A 15,638-nucleotide genomic window follows, 5' to 3' on the forward strand; every position below is an offset into this window, starting at 1 on the left:
AGTTCAGAATCAGTTTGGGTAGAGCTAAGAAACAACAAGGGGCAGAAAACATTGGTGGGAGTTGTTTATAGGCCACCAAACAGCAGAGGTAATGTAGGGCATGGTATAAAGCAGGAAATTAGAAGTGCATGTAACAAGGGTAATACAGTAATCATGGGATTGGGCAAACCAAATTAGCACTAAATGTGGAGGACAAATTCCTGGAATGTATACGAAATGGTTTTCTAGATCAGTATGTTGAGGAACCAACTAGGGCACAGGCTATTTTAGATCTAGTATTGTGCAATGAGAAAGGGTTAATTAATAACCTTGTTGTAAAGGAGCCCTTAGAGTAGAGTGACCATAAGATGATAGAATTCTTCATTAAATTTGAAAGTGACGTAGCTCAATCCGAAACTAGGATCTTAAATCTAAACAAAGGACATTACGAGGGTATGAGGCGCAAATTGGCTGTGGTAGACAGGCAATGCCTAGCATTTAAAGAATTAATACATAATTTGCAACAAATATATATTCCTTTCAGGCACAAAAACCCAACAGGGAAAGTGGACCAACTGTGGCTAACAAGAGAAATTAAAGATAGCATTAAATCAAAGAGGCATATAAAGTTGCTAGAAAAAGCAGTAAGCCTGAGGATTGGGAGCATTTTAGAATTCAGCAAAGGAGGACCAAGAAATTGATAAAGGGGAAAATAGAATATGAGAGTAAACTAGCGAGAAACAAACAGACTGTAAAAGCTTCTATAGGTATGTAAAATGGAAAAGACTGACAAAGGCAAATGTGGGTCCCTTACAGACAAAGATGGGAGAATTTATAATGGGGAGTAAAGAAATGGCAGAGAAATTAAACAAATACTTTGTGTCTGTCTTCATGGAAAAAGACACAAAAAACCTCCCAAAAATACTAGAGAACCAAGGGTCTGGCAAGAATGAGGAACTGAAAGAAATTAGTATTAGTAAAAAAAATAGTACTAGAGAAATTAATGGGACTGAAAGTCAATAAATCCCAAGGACCCGATGATCTACATCCCAGGGTTTTGAAAGAGGTGGCTATAGAGATAGTGGATGCATTGGTTGTCATCGTCTAAAATTCTATAGATTCTGGAATGGTTCCTACAGGTCGGAGGGTAGCAAATGTAACACCACTATTTAAAAAAGGAGGGAGAGAGAAAACAGGGAACTACAGACCTGTTAGCCTGACATCAGTAGTAGGGAAAATGCTAGAATCTATTATAAAGGATGTGATAACAGGACACTTAGAAAATAATAATAGGATTTGGCAGAGCCAACATGGGTTTATGAAAGGGAAATCATGTTTGACATTTAAAGATTGAGAATAGGTTGAGATCGTTTCGGCCCCAAGACCTCAATCATTCGCTTTACCAGATAAAACTGCATGTGTACGAGCACCAGCTATCCTAAGGGAAACTTCGGAGGGAACCAGCTACTAGATGGTTTGATTAGTCTTTCGTCCCTATACCCAGGTCGGATGACCGATTTGCACGTCAGGACTGCTACAGACCTCCACCAGAGTTTCCTCTGGCTTCGCCCTGCCCAGGCATAGTTCACCACCTTTCGGGACCTATCACGCACACTTGTGCTCCACATTGGAGTTCTTTGAGGATGTAACTAGTAGAATAGATAAGGGGGAACCAGTGGATGTGATGTATTGGGATTTTCATAAGGCTTTCGATAAGATCCCACACAGGAAGTTGGTGAACAAAGTTAGAGCACATGGAACTGGGGGTAATATACTGGCATGGATTGAGAATTGATTAACAGACAGAAAACAGAGAGTAGGAATAAACGGGTCTTTTTCAGATTGGCAGACTGTGACTAGTGGGATACCGCAGGGATCGGTGCTTGGGCCCCAGCTATTCACAATCTATATCAATGATTTGGATGAGGGGACCAAATGTAATATTTCCAAGTTTGCTGATGACACAAAACTAGATGGGAATGTGAGTTGTGAGGAGGATGCAAAGAGGCTTCAAGGGGATATAGACAGGCTAAGTGAGTGGGCAAGAACATGGTAGATGGAATATAATGTGGAAAAATGTGAAATTATCCATTTTGGTCGGAAAAACAGAAATGCAGAGTATTTTTTAAATGGTGAGAGATTGGGAAATGTTGACGTTCAAAGGGACCTGGGTGTCCTTGTACATGAGTCACTGAAAGCTAATGTGCAGGTGCAACAAGCAATTAGGAAGGCAAATAGTATGCTGGCCTTTATTACAAAAGGATGTGAGTGCAGGAGTAAAGATGTCTTACTGCAATTATATAGGGCCTTGGTGAGGCCACACCTGGAGTATTGTGTACAATTTTGGTCTCCTTACTTGCCATAGAAGGAGTGCAACAAAGGTTCACCAGACTGATTCCTGGGATGGCAGGATTGCCATATCAGGAGAGATTGAGTAGACTAGGCCTGTATTCTCTAGAGTTTAGAAGAATGAGAGGTGATCTCATTGAAACATACAAAATTCTTACAGGGCTCGACAGAGTACATGCAGGGAGGATGTTTCCCCTGGCTGGGAAGTCTAGAACCAGGGGTGGGCCATTTAGGACTGAGATGAGGAGAAATTTCTTCACTCAGAGGGTGGTGAATCTTTGGAATTCTCTACTCTAGAGGGCTGTGGAGGCTCAGTCATTGAGTACGTTCAAAACAGAGATCGATAGATTTCTAGATATTAAAGGTATCAAGGGATATAGGGATAGTGCAGGAAAATGGCGTTGAGGTAGAAGCTCTTGTTGAATGGCACAGCAGGCTCAAGGGGCCAGATGACCTACTCCTGCTCCAATGTTCTTATGTTTCTTAGTAATTGGGTGGATGAAGGAGAGAGGGGGAAGAGAGAGTGAAAGAATTAACGAAAATTAACATGAGACAGGTAAGAAGAATGAGAAATACAAAAAGGAATTCAAGTAGTGGACTGAGGAAATGGGGAAAATAAGAAAGCAGTGAAGGAATGAAAGAGAAGTAGGGAGGGAAGGACTGAGACAGAAATGAAAGAATCAGAGGGAAAAGAATATAAGTAAATGAACACTTTTAAAGTAGTCAGAAACAAATGTGTAAGAAATAAACTGTTTGGCTTGGTTTTAAAAATTGTTTCTTGGCATACTTGGAGTTCGTGAAAATATAAGTCACCTTATTTTATAGTACAGGTATATCTAAAATTTAGTGCTATCACAATACAATTTTTTTTCAGATTGTCAACCTTGAAAGTTCGGCCTTCTGGCCCTGAATGTCAAGAACCACTCTCCTTCTCTTCTGAAGTTATTGACTCATGTTGGGTTATGGTTCCTCCTTCAGAACCTTGCTCAAGTGCAAGCCTAGATAACAACCTTCGGTAGGCTATTCAACCATTGGGAGTAGCACAAGCAATCCTATCTTCACCCACATCCAGACATGCACACTGAGGAAGAGTAGCTGGATAGCAAATCAACAACTGATCTCATCATCTTAACCTAGAGGCATTGAGGCTAACTGCAAGCTCCCACCCACTATCCTGGTTGAGATCAGGGATGAAAGCTGGTCTTTGTGGCTCATTCCCAAACTACACAGTGCCAATGAGGAAGACCAAAGTTTTGTTAACATATACATTATTTTTTCCCCCTTTGCCACCGACCACGAGAAGATGGAAGAATGTGGCCTGGGATAACTACCACGCACTCCCTATTGGGAAAAACCAAACCTCCACACCAATTTCTTCTTTGGAGGCTGCATAATCATAGAATCACACAGCACAGGCCATTCGGCCCATTGTGCCTGTGCCCGCTCTTTGAAAGAGCTATCCAATTAGTTCCAATCCCCTGCTTTTTCTCTACAGCCGTGCAAATGTTTCTTTTTCAAGTATTTATCCAATTCCCTTTTGAAAGTTGCTACTGAATCTTCTTCCACCGCCCTTTCAGGCAGCGCATTTCAGATCATAACAACTCGCTGGTTCCTTTGCCGATTATCTTAAATCTGTGTCCTCTGGTTACCGACCGGTCAGTGGTTTCTCCTTATTTACTCTATCAAAACATCTCAATTTTGAACACCTCTATTAAACGTCCCCTTAACCTTCTCTGCTCTGAGAACAATCCCAACGTCTCCAGTCTCTCCACATAACTGAAGTCCCTCATCCCTGGTACTATTCTAGTAAATCTCCTCTGTACCCTCTCCAAGGCCTTGACATCCATAACTAGGATTAGAAAGCTCCAACTCACTTCTCCACACATGCAACATTGTGTTTCATACCTGTCCCAAAATATCACTTAAAACGCAAATCACAAACAAACAAACAGGCAAAAGAGGGTAGAAAAACAACCAATGTAGAATTACAAGGACATTTAAAAACAACCAATCAACAATAAGCAGTCAGTGAACAGCTACCAATAAGCACAGGGAACAGAAATTAATGATATCATAGTATGTAACAACAACAACTTGCATTTATATAGTGACTTTAACATAGTAAAAGGTCCCACAGCGGTTTTGTATGATTCACAGGAACATAATCAAACAAAATCTGATACCGAGCCACATAAGGAGATATTAGGACAGGTGACCAAAAGCTTGGTCATAGCGGTAGGTTTTAAGGAGCGTCTTGAAAGGAGGAGAGAGAGCGGTGGAGAGGTTTAGGGAGGTAATTCCAGAGCTTAGGGCGTAGGCAGCTGAAGGCATGGCCGCCAATGCTGAAGCGATTAAAATCGGTGACGCACAAGAGGCAAGAATTGGAGGAGCGCAGAGATCTCGCAGGGTTGTAGGGTTGGAGTAGGTTACAGATATAGGGAGGGGCGAGGCCATGGAGGTATTTGAAAACAGGGATGAGAATTTTAAAATTGAAGCATTCCAGGATCTGGAGCCAATGTAGGTCAGCGAGCACAGGGGGTGATGGATGAATGGAACTTAGTGCGAGTTAGGATACGTGGAACAGTTATGGATGAGCGCAAGTTTATGGAGGGCGGAAGATGGGAGGCCAGCCAGCAGAGCATTGGAATAGTCAAGTCTAGAGATAACAAAGGCATAGATAAGGATTTCAGCAGCAGATGAGTTGAGGCAGGGGCGGAGATGGGCGACATTATGGAGGTGGAAGTAAGCGGTCTTGGTGATGGAGCGGTTGTGGTCAGATGATCATTTCAGGGTTGCGAACGGACTGGTTCAGCCTCAGACAGTGGACAGGGAGAAGGATGGAGTCGGTGGCTAGGGAACGGCGTTTGTGACAGGAATCAGCACAGAAGGAGGCCATTCGTCCTATCGTGCCTGTCTCTCTTTGAAAGCCATCCAATTAATCCCACTTCCCTGCTCTTTCCTCATACCCCTGTAAATTTTTCCCTTCAAGTATTTATCCAATTCCCCTTTGAAAGTTACTTTTGAATCTGCTTCCACCACCCTTTCAGGCAGTGCATTCCAGATCATAACAACTCTGCGTAAAAAAATGTTTCCTCATGACTCCTCTAGTCCTTTTACCAATCACCTTAAATCGGTCCACTGGTTACCGACCCTTCTGCCACTGGAAACAGTTTCTCCTTATTTACTCTATCACAACCGTTCATGATTTTGAACAACTATCAAATCTCTTAACTTCCTCTGCTCCAAGAAGAACAATGCCAGCTTCTCCAGTCTCTCCACATAACTGAAGTCTCTCATCCGATACCATGCTAGTGAATCACTTCGGCACCCTTTAGGGCCTTCCTAAATTGTGATGCCCAGAATTGGACACAATACTCCAGCCAAGGCCTAATTCCTGAAATGTATACAAGAGAACTTTCTTGATCAGTGTGTATCCAGTCCAACGAGGAAGAAAGCAGTGCAGGAAAGCTCAGGGGAATAAAGTTGAGTGGGTGGTGCATGTTTCAATGGGGGAGCATTTGGGGTACAGTGATCATAATATCATTTAGGTTTAGAATGGTTATGGAAAAGGACAAGGAACAATCAAGTATAAAAATACTGAACTGGAGGTGGCCTAATTTTTGTGAGTTAAAAAGGGAATCAAAAATTTGTGGGCAAAACAGTAATTGAACAATGAGAAGCCTTCAAGGAGGAGATGGTTTGGGGACAGAGTAACACATTCCCATGAGGGGGAAGGGAAGGACATCCAAAGCTAGAGCTCCCTGAATGACTAAAGATATGGCGATTTAAAATGAAACAGAAAAACGAGGCTTATGACAAATGAAAGGTTCATAATACAGAAATACAGAAAGTACAGAGGCAATCTAAAAAAGGGAATGAGAGAGTATGAGAACAGATTAGCGGCCAACACAAAAGGGAACACAGAAGTCTTTTATAAACAGTTACACTGTTACTATCCCAGTCTATATTGGGATAATTGAAGTCTCCCATTATCACTACTCTATAGTCCTTGCATCAGACTGTAACTTGCCTGCAAATTTGCTCCTCTATCTCCATCCCACAATTTGGTGGCCTATAGTATACACCAAATAGTGTAACAGCTCCACTATTGTTCCTTAATTCTAACCAAATAGATTCTTTGACCCTCTAGCTACATCATTCCTTTCCAGTGGTCAATATTTTTTTGTAAATCTCTGAGCACTATCAAGCACTTTAGTATGGGAAGTAAGATTTCTAACATAAAAAGACATTTAAAAAATTACCTAGTTTACAGGAGAATATAAACATATGTTTCAAATGTTTCTAACATTGTTTTCCAGCAAAGAACTGACCTGGGGTTTCAATTTATGGGGCTATTCAAAGCAAAAAGATATTCAGCAGACTGCAACTCCCAGAATCACCCTTCGGAAGCAATCTATACAGAACTCCAGAAATATTGCTTAAGTTTAGGCCCTCCTTCTGAGTCCAATGACAACACTGCATTTTGGAGCTGATGGGGCATATAAAACACCAGGATTTATTTTTATGATTGATAGGAAAACTGACCAGCACTGTCTTCTCCACTATGATGGAAAAGGATAATCAGCACTAAAAGGCAGGCAGCAATTAATCGATCACAAAGGTGACTACAGCTACCCTCATTGCAACAACATAACCTTCAACTCACCATAAGCAATGCCGTAGGAGATCTGCTAGGAGGTATAAAAAAATGCAAGCGCAATCATAGAATTCACAGCACAGAAACATGCCATTCTACTAAACTGGTCTATGCCAATATTTATGCTCTACACAAGCTTCCACACAACCCTCTTCATCTAACCTTATCAGCATATCCTTCTATTGTTTTCTCCCGCGTGTGCATGTCTAGCTTCCCCTTAAATGCATTATGCTATTTGCCTCAACTACTCCTTGTGATAGCGAGTTCCACATTCTCATCACTCCGGGTAACAAAATTTCTCCTGAATTCCCTGTTGGATTTATTGGTGACTATCTTATATTTAAGGCCCCTAGTTTTGGTCTCCCCCGCAAGTGGAAACATCTTCTCTACGTCTATCCTATAGAACCCATTCATAATTTTGAAGATCTCCATTTGGTCACCCCTCAGCCTTCTCTTTTCTAGAGAAAAGATCCAGGAATCTTTTTGTATTAAACAATGAAATTGAAGGCAAGATTGAGAGGCACTTTTCAAGACAAACCAAAGTACTCCTGGAACAGACGCTATGCAGCACCTCATCAAATACAAATATTTATGTTAGAACAGTCTGAGCTTACATCTGAACTATATCTTAACTCAAAGGAATAAGAATTTCTGGTTTAAGTACTCAGTACATAGAAAAAACAATAGTATGTGAAGAACATGGTTTACCTCAACAAACATAAAAAATCATATTCAGGACAAGAGGCGTTGCTGCAAATAAACAAGTCAGTCTGCAACTGAGAGTGAAAGATGGATGAATGAACATTTCAGAACCCTTCAGCACTGATGAAGGGTCATACCTGAAACATTAACTCAACTTCCTCCTTCAGATGCTGCCTTACCTGCTGTGTATTTCCAGCATGTTATTTCATATTCCAGCATTTGCGGTTTCTCATATTTTATATATCTCAATAATCTTGAATCACTCTCATCCCAATCTTTGGCTGTGGTGTCAGAATTTTACATGCAGTAATTTTGAATTAAATCAGACTTTTTGTATAAAAATTTTAATAACTAGAATATTTGAAGTAGTCAAGCGATAAGCTCTATTCGGAAGTCTCAAAGCATTGAGACTGGCGAGCACTAAAGGTTTTGACATTCCCCTTTGACCTTAGATATGGGTTTGAATCCAGCCAAAATTGAATGGGTTAACTAATCATCCATCTCCATTGGCTGCATGTCTCTGACTTGAAATGAGCTTCAGCAGTCTCATCTCTTCATAGTGTAATGTGACACTAAATTGGTAATTTCAATCAAGCGATATGGTGTCATAAATGGACAAATGTCACTTGCTGCTCCTAGGTTGTGGATGAGACATAGGGCTCAATTTTGAAACGGAGCCGGGAAGGGGGGAGGGGCTCAATTTGAGGTTGGGAATCCCATTAAGTACGGGTTTCCCAGACGTCCTTACGATTTTGACGTAAGGATGTCTTATTTTTTTTTATTTGAAATTCACAAGCTTTCGGAGGCTTCCTCCTTCCTCAGGTGAATGTGGAAATGAAATGGGATTTCATTTCCACATTCACCTGAGGAAGGAGGAAGCCTCCAAAAGCTTGTGAATTTCAAATAAAATTGTTGGACTATAACTTGGTGTTGTAAAATTGTTTACAGTTGTCAACCCCAGTCCATCACCGGCATCTCCACGTTATTTTTTTTTGTCAGTTTCCCGTCCGACTGACCGGCTGATTTAAAGGCTGGTCTCAGTCAGACGGGAGACCAGCCAGGGAGAGGACATCTGCAGGCAAGTCTTTCTCTGCATGGATGGGTGGGAGGGGAAACAGGTGGGCAAGGAGCACGGGTGGGCACAGGGTTCACGAGTTATGGGGTATGGGATCGGGGTCACCGTGGGGGTCTGCGATCGTTGAGGGGGAAGATTGGGGTCCGCGCGCGGGGTCGATGCTGGTAGGTTTGGTGGGCCTGGTGGAAGCACTCCTGCTCCTCCAGGCCCACAAGCTGTGCCTTTCTAGGCACTTACCTGCAGACACGAGCCTTCTCGCCTCCTTTCACGAGGCATAAAACAGAAGGCCCGAGAATCCTGGCCCCCCAGGGTTGGGAATTAGTTAAAAATGGAGCCTGAAGCCTCCTTGAAAAGGTTTTAAGGGCCAACCCGTCTCCTGGGAGCAGGTTGACTGCCCGCCCCTCGTCCCGCCCCGGTGAAAACCAGAGATGGACGGGTTAGAGGCAGGTCTGAAATGGTGGCAATTTTCAATACCCCCCATTTTAATGATACAAAACAACTACCAAAAATACACATAAATGTATTTAACATTAAACATGTATTCCTGATGGACTTCATCCTTGGGTCTTAAAAGAAGTGGCTGCAGAGATAGTAGATGCATTGGTATCAATTTTCCAAAATTCCCTTGATTCTGGAAGGGTCCCATCAGATTGGAAAATAGCAAATGTAACTCCTCTAATCAAGAGAGGGAGACAGAAAGCAGGAAACTACAGGCCAGTTAGCTTAACATCTGTCATAGGGAAAATGCTAGAATCTATTATTAAGGAGGTTATAGCAGGGCACTTGGAAAATCTCAATGCAATCAGGCAGAGTCAACACAGCTTTGTGAAAGGGAAATCGTGTTTGACTAATTTATTAGAGTTCTTTGAGAAAGTAACAAGCAACGTGGATAAAGGGGATCCTGTGGATGTCGTGTACTTGGATTTCCAGAAGGCATTTGACAAGGTGCCACATCTAAGGCTACTACACAAAATAAGAGCTTATGGTGTAGAGGGTAACCTATGAGCTAATCAATCCTTTATCCATGCTAACAGGAAACAGAGAGTAGGCATGAATGGGTCATTTTCAGGTGGCAAGATGTAACGAGTGGAGTGCCACAGGGATCAGTGCTTGGGCCTCAACTATTTACAATTTATATCAATAACTTGGATGATGGGACCGAATGTACGGTCGCTAAATTTGCTGATGACACAAAGGTAGGTAGGAAAGTAAGTTGTGAAGAGGACGTAAGGAGTCTGCAAAGGGATACAGATAGGTTAAGTGAGTGGGCAAAAATTTGGCAGATGGAATATAATGTGGGAAAATGTGAACTTGTCCACTTTGGCAGGAGGAATAGAAAAGCAGTATATTATTTAAATGGAGGGAGATTGCAGAACTCTGAGCTAGAGGGATCTGGGTGTCCTAGTACACGAATCACAAAAAGTTAGTACGCAGGTACAGCAAGTGATTAGGAAGGCAAATGGAATGTTGTCATTTATTGCAAGGGGAATGGAATATAAAAGTAGAGATGTTTTACTACAGTTGTACAGGGCATTGGTGAGACCACATCTAGAATACTGTGCGCAGTTTTGGTCTCTTTATTTAAGAAAGGACATAATTGCTTTGGAGGCGGTTCAGAGAAGGTTCACTCGACTGATTCGTGGGATGAGGAGGTTATTGTATGAGGAAAGCTTGGACAAGTTGGGCCTGTATACACTGGAGTTTAGAAGAATGAGAGGTGATCTTATTGAAACATATAAGATCATGAGGGGACTAGAAGGGCTCGACACTGAGGAGATGTTTCCCCTTGTGGGAGAGACTAGAACTAGGGGCAACAGTTTAAAAATAAGGGGTCTCTCATTTAAGACGGAGATGAGGAGAAATTTTTTCTCTCAGAGGGTCGTGAGTCTGTGGAACTCCCTTCCCCAGAGAGCGGTGGAGGCAGGGTCATTGAATATTTTTAAGGCTGAGTTAGACAGATTCCTGATTAACAAGGGAGCCACAGGTTAAAGTAGGTAGACAGGAAAGTAGGGTTGAGGTCACAATCAGATCAGCCATGATCTTATCAAATGGCAGAGCAGGCTCGAGGGCCTACTCCTGCTCTTAATTCGTATGTCCCTTTTAGCTGCTCCTTTGTGAAATGTTTTAAAGTACCCAAGATAGAAAGAACCGAAAAGGACTTGTCAACCGCTTTGTCACAAATCAAATTTAAAAATTAAAAGGGGGGCTGCCGTTCAGCATTCAACATGTATCCTGAGACTTAAAATTTGTTTGCACCTTTGCAACTGAAGAGAAATCACAAAAATTCCAGGAGGACAAGTAGCTACATGAAGCAACTAGATCTTGAGTGTAATAGCAAAATGCCGACTGGACTACATCAACCTCAAGTCAAATAGGAAACCAACCATTTTTCGTAATTTTCCTTCTTCTCCTCCCCTCCTCCTCCTCTTCAGCCACCCACCCCCACCGCCTCCTCCTTTGAAGTGATTGACTCTTGCTTTGGTACAGTTCCACAGATGCCAGTCACCCTTTGCTATGTGGCCATTCTTCACATGAGCCTAGGGAGGGAGTGCTAACAGGCTATTCTATCATGGAAATATGACCAGAGTAACAGAGCCTGTTACTGTCCTCCCTCAACATTCATCCACATGCTTTTTACAGTTGGGATAACTGGGTAGCAATCACAAGTGGGAATCCTGTCTGATTTTCCCTCCCTATCCCAAGGGTGATACAACCAACAGTTGCACCACAACTGCTGAGACATACAGAGGAATCAAGCTTAAATCTGAAGTTAACACCACAAAGAGTAATATGAGACATACAATCTGATGAAAAATAATTGAAACAAGAGAAAAATATAATAAGAATAAAATCTAACAAATGGAACAAATTACATTTACCTGCCTCATAAACCATAGCAACATTCCACTGGAAAGTACAAATCGGTATTATGCCTCGGAACAATTTATACTGCAATTCCTCCATCAAGGATTACAACGATTTGCATTTATGTAGCACCTTTACCATGGTAAAACTTCCCAAGGTGTTTCACAGGAGTGTTATCAAACAAAATTTGATACTGAGCCACATAAGGAGATATTAGGACAGGTGACCAAAAGCTTGGTTAAAGAGATTGCTCCTTTAAGATGCTCCTTAAAGCCATAGAGATAGAGATGCCGAGAGATTTAGGAAGGGAATTCCAGAGTTTAGGGCCTAGGCAGCTGAAGGCACGGCCGCCAATAGTGGGGTGATGAAAATCAGAGATGCCTAAGAGGCCAGAATTGAAGGAGCGAAGGTTGTAGGGCTGGAGGAGGTTACAGCGATAGGGAGGGGCGAGGCAATGGAGTGACTTGAAAAGAAGAATGCAAATTTTAAGAATCGAAGCGTTGCCGGACTGGGAGCCAATGTAGGTCAGTGAGCACAGGGGTGATTGGTGAATGGGATTTGGTGCGAGTTCGGATACGGGCAGCAGAGTTTTGGATGAGCTCAAGTTTACGGAGGGTGCAAGGTGGGTGGCCGGCCTGGAGAGCACTTGAATAGTCGAGTCTAGAGGTAACAGAGGCATGGATGAGGGTTTCAGCAGCAGGTGAACTGAGGCAAGGACAGAGACGGGTGATGTTACGGAGGTGGAAGTAGGTGCTCTTGGTGATGTTAAGGATATAAGGTCATAAGCTCAGCTCAATCAAATAAAACAATGATTATTTACAAAAAAAAATGGACAGTACTTGCTAGGTTTATTTGTACATTATGTGACAGAGTACAGAGAAACACAACTGATGAGGGGTAAGGTCTCACAAATCTGACTGCAGTGCTTTCTGCAAACACAAAAGCCTCAGGGAATGCAAGCTACTGTGACATGGGACAAGCAGGAGCCTTCACATGCCAAAATACATGCTTCAACAACACATTACCCACTCTTGGTTCATTCTGTACCTGAACCTCTGCATATGGTGCATATGAGTTATTTAGTGGCTTTACCAATTGACACATCAGGAGAGTACTTTGCTGCCCTTTTATCTGGTTTTATTTTATTCCAACTCATGCCCCATACCTCCCAATGTAAACATTTGCTGTTAAGTCCTGACTAACTGGACTATTATCATGACATGTGATGAACTCTGCTATTGAACTTCTTTGGGGAGGGACACTAAGGGGAGCAAGGAAGCTGAGCACATAAGATTTTGTTCTGCCCCACAGTAGGGCTATATTCCATCTCGGATCCTGAAATTACATAGGAATTGCAAGACCAAGGTCCATCTAGTTTGCTTTCTACCAGCCTGGCAGTCGCATGAGACTATGATAATGGAATTGTTGACTAATCATAGCAATTAATCTCGATCAATGCGTCTACAACAGACCCACAAATGACACGAGGAAAACTCCAGTGGTGGAGAGCTTTGGAAACCATAGGTCCAAAGTCACCTTTTCCTCCAAAACTCACAGGGCAGGTAACAAAATTTGAATAACTTATGGTCAGCTGGGACTTGAAATCACAATCACAACCACTTGTCTGCATTACAAAGTCAACCAAGCCCCTTATTTCCAGGCACAGGAATATAATCAAGACTGAATTCTGAATTTAGGGAAATAAGTACAGAAATACAATTAGAAACTAGTATTAAAGCCAATCAATATATGCCCAAAATTATCAAAAGTTAAGAGATGATGCAATTTAAGATTAGTGTCAAAATGAAATCAGGTTGCCAGCAATAGTGCAGACTAAACCTTCATATGTACATTGTAAAAATTATATCACAACACCCAAGAAATTAAAAATGATTCTCCAAAAGGGCCACACAACATAACCAGTGCCTTTTGCTATTTTCAGTTTATAACATTAAGGGGTCAAGAACCAGAGGTCACAGATTTAAGGTGATTGGCAAAAGAAACAATGGTGACATGAGGATTTTTTTTTTACACAGCGAGTAGTTATGATCTGGAATGCATTGTCTAAAAGGATGCAGATTCAATCGTGGCTTTCAAAAAGGAATTGGATAAATATTTGAAGGGAAAAAAATTGCAGGGCTACAGGGAATGGGACTAACTGGATTGCTCTTACAAAGAGCGGGCACGGGCTCGATGGGCCAAATGGCCATTCTATGATTCTAACATCCCAGTTCATTGCAAGGAAAAGTCATTCAACTTATCTATTCTCCTTGAGTTGCGATGTATTCCTATAATTTCCCGTGTTAGGCAACAACTTTTGTTCTAAATTGAAGCTAAACTCACTGCCAGCATGTGGGAGAATGACGGTCCCTCTGGCCAGAGCTGAAAGTTCAGCCTCTAAACAATCACAATACAAACCCGAGCCACGATGCACAGACAGCACCTGACCAGAGGGACGGGATGGCTGACTGACTGACTGACTGTAGTCCCCCCTCCTCCTCCTCCCCCCCTTTGCCTACGGGTCTTGTTTCAGGGGAGCAAAACCCGCCGGCTGCAACTTCAATCTGCGACAAAGCGAAGCCCAAGCACCCGGGAAGGGTGAAGAGACACTGCGGTCGCCGGAGCTTACAGGGGGCGGAGAGAGAGGGGGGGGGGGGGGGGGGGATGCAGATATCCCGGTGTCAACGTCGCGGCCTAGCTGCTCACTCCGAGCCTGGGATTGAGTTTGAGGCAAAGGGCAGATCTCTTCCACCATCGGCGCCGCCCGAACCAACCTGGGTAAGGCCGTAACCCAGCGACCGACCGGCCTTCTTCTCTTCACCTCGCCTCTCCTCTCCCTTTCCCCCGATCTCGGGAATAATTTACCGGTAACTCCGGAACCCCCGACCGGCCAACCGCGTTAACGCCGCTCGCGCTAATATCGCAAACCAGGCGGGCGCGCCGCTCAGTGTGCGTGCCGGCGTCGCGTGAGGGTGCGTGCTCGTGCGCGCGAGGGTACCCCCCCCCCGCGGTACGTGCTGGCGCGCGCGCGCGCCGTCGTGAGCGCGCGCGCCAGCCGTAAGGAGGGCGGCGCGCGCACGTTGACTCCCTGTGATTGACGGCTGTGCTTGTTCTCCAATGCAGCGTCGTTCAACCGCCAATACTGCCAACTAATGTTAATTATAAAAAGTAAGTTTTTGAATGCATTAAAATTTCAGACAGGGCTGCATAAACTTGGCATGTATTCTCTTGAGGGATTGGTGTTGGGACCACTGCTCTTTTTGATATTCCTTAATGATCTTATCAAATGGGGGAGCAGGCACGAGGGGCTGAATGGCCTCCTCCTGTTCCTATGGCTTGGACTTGGGTAGAGGAGGCATGATTTTGAAGTTCCCATATGACACAAAACTTGGAAATGTAATAACCAATGTGCGGGATAGTAAGAGCTCAGGAGGACATGGACTGGTGAAATGGGCAGGCACATGGCAAATGAAATTTAACGCAGAGAAGTGTGAAGTGATTCATTTTGGTAGGGAGAATGAGGAGAGGCAATATAAACTAAATGGTACAATTTTAAAGGGGGTGCAGGAACAGAGAGACCTGGGGGTCTATGTACACAAGACTTTGAAGGTGATGGGACAGGTTAGGAAGGCTGTTAAAAAGGCATATAGGATCCTCGGCTTTATAATAGAGGCACAGACTACAAAAGCAAGGAAGTTATGCTAAACACTGGTTAGGCCCCAGCTGGAGTATTGTGTCCAATTCTGGGCAGGATGTCAAGGTCTTCGAGGGGGTGCAGAGGAGATTTAGTAGAATGGTGCCAGGGATGAGGGACTTCAGTTACGTGGAGAGACGAGAGGTTGTTCTCCTTAGAGCAGAGAAGGTTAAAGGGAGATTTGATAGTGGTGTTCAAAATCATGATGGGTTTTGATAGAGTGAATAAGGAGAAACTCTTTCCACTGGCAGGAGGGTCAATAACCAGAGGACACAGATTTAAGGTAATTGGCAAAAGAACCAAAGGCGACATGAGGA

At 43.2% G+C, this 15,638-nt stretch overlaps 1 protein-coding gene across 1 annotated transcript in view; it reads right to left on the reverse strand.

The window, feature by feature from the left end:
• Positions 1 to 14,580, reverse strand: part of supt5h (SPT5 homolog, DSIF elongation factor subunit) — a 91,832-nt gene extending 77,252 nt beyond the window's left edge. Inside the window, exon 1 of the mRNA XM_067975145.1 lies at positions 14,402 to 14,580. The gene's annotated coding sequence lies outside the window, so the exon portion shown is untranslated. The remainder of the gene's footprint in view (positions 1 to 14,401) is intronic.
• Between the last annotated feature and the right edge of the window lie 1,058 nt (positions 14,581 to 15,638).

Source organism: Heptranchias perlo, chromosome 41 (assembly GCF_035084215.1).
Source record: "Heptranchias perlo isolate sHepPer1 chromosome 41, sHepPer1.hap1, whole genome shotgun sequence".
Classification (NCBI taxonomy): Eukaryota; Metazoa; Chordata; class Chondrichthyes; order Hexanchiformes; family Hexanchidae; genus Heptranchias; species Heptranchias perlo.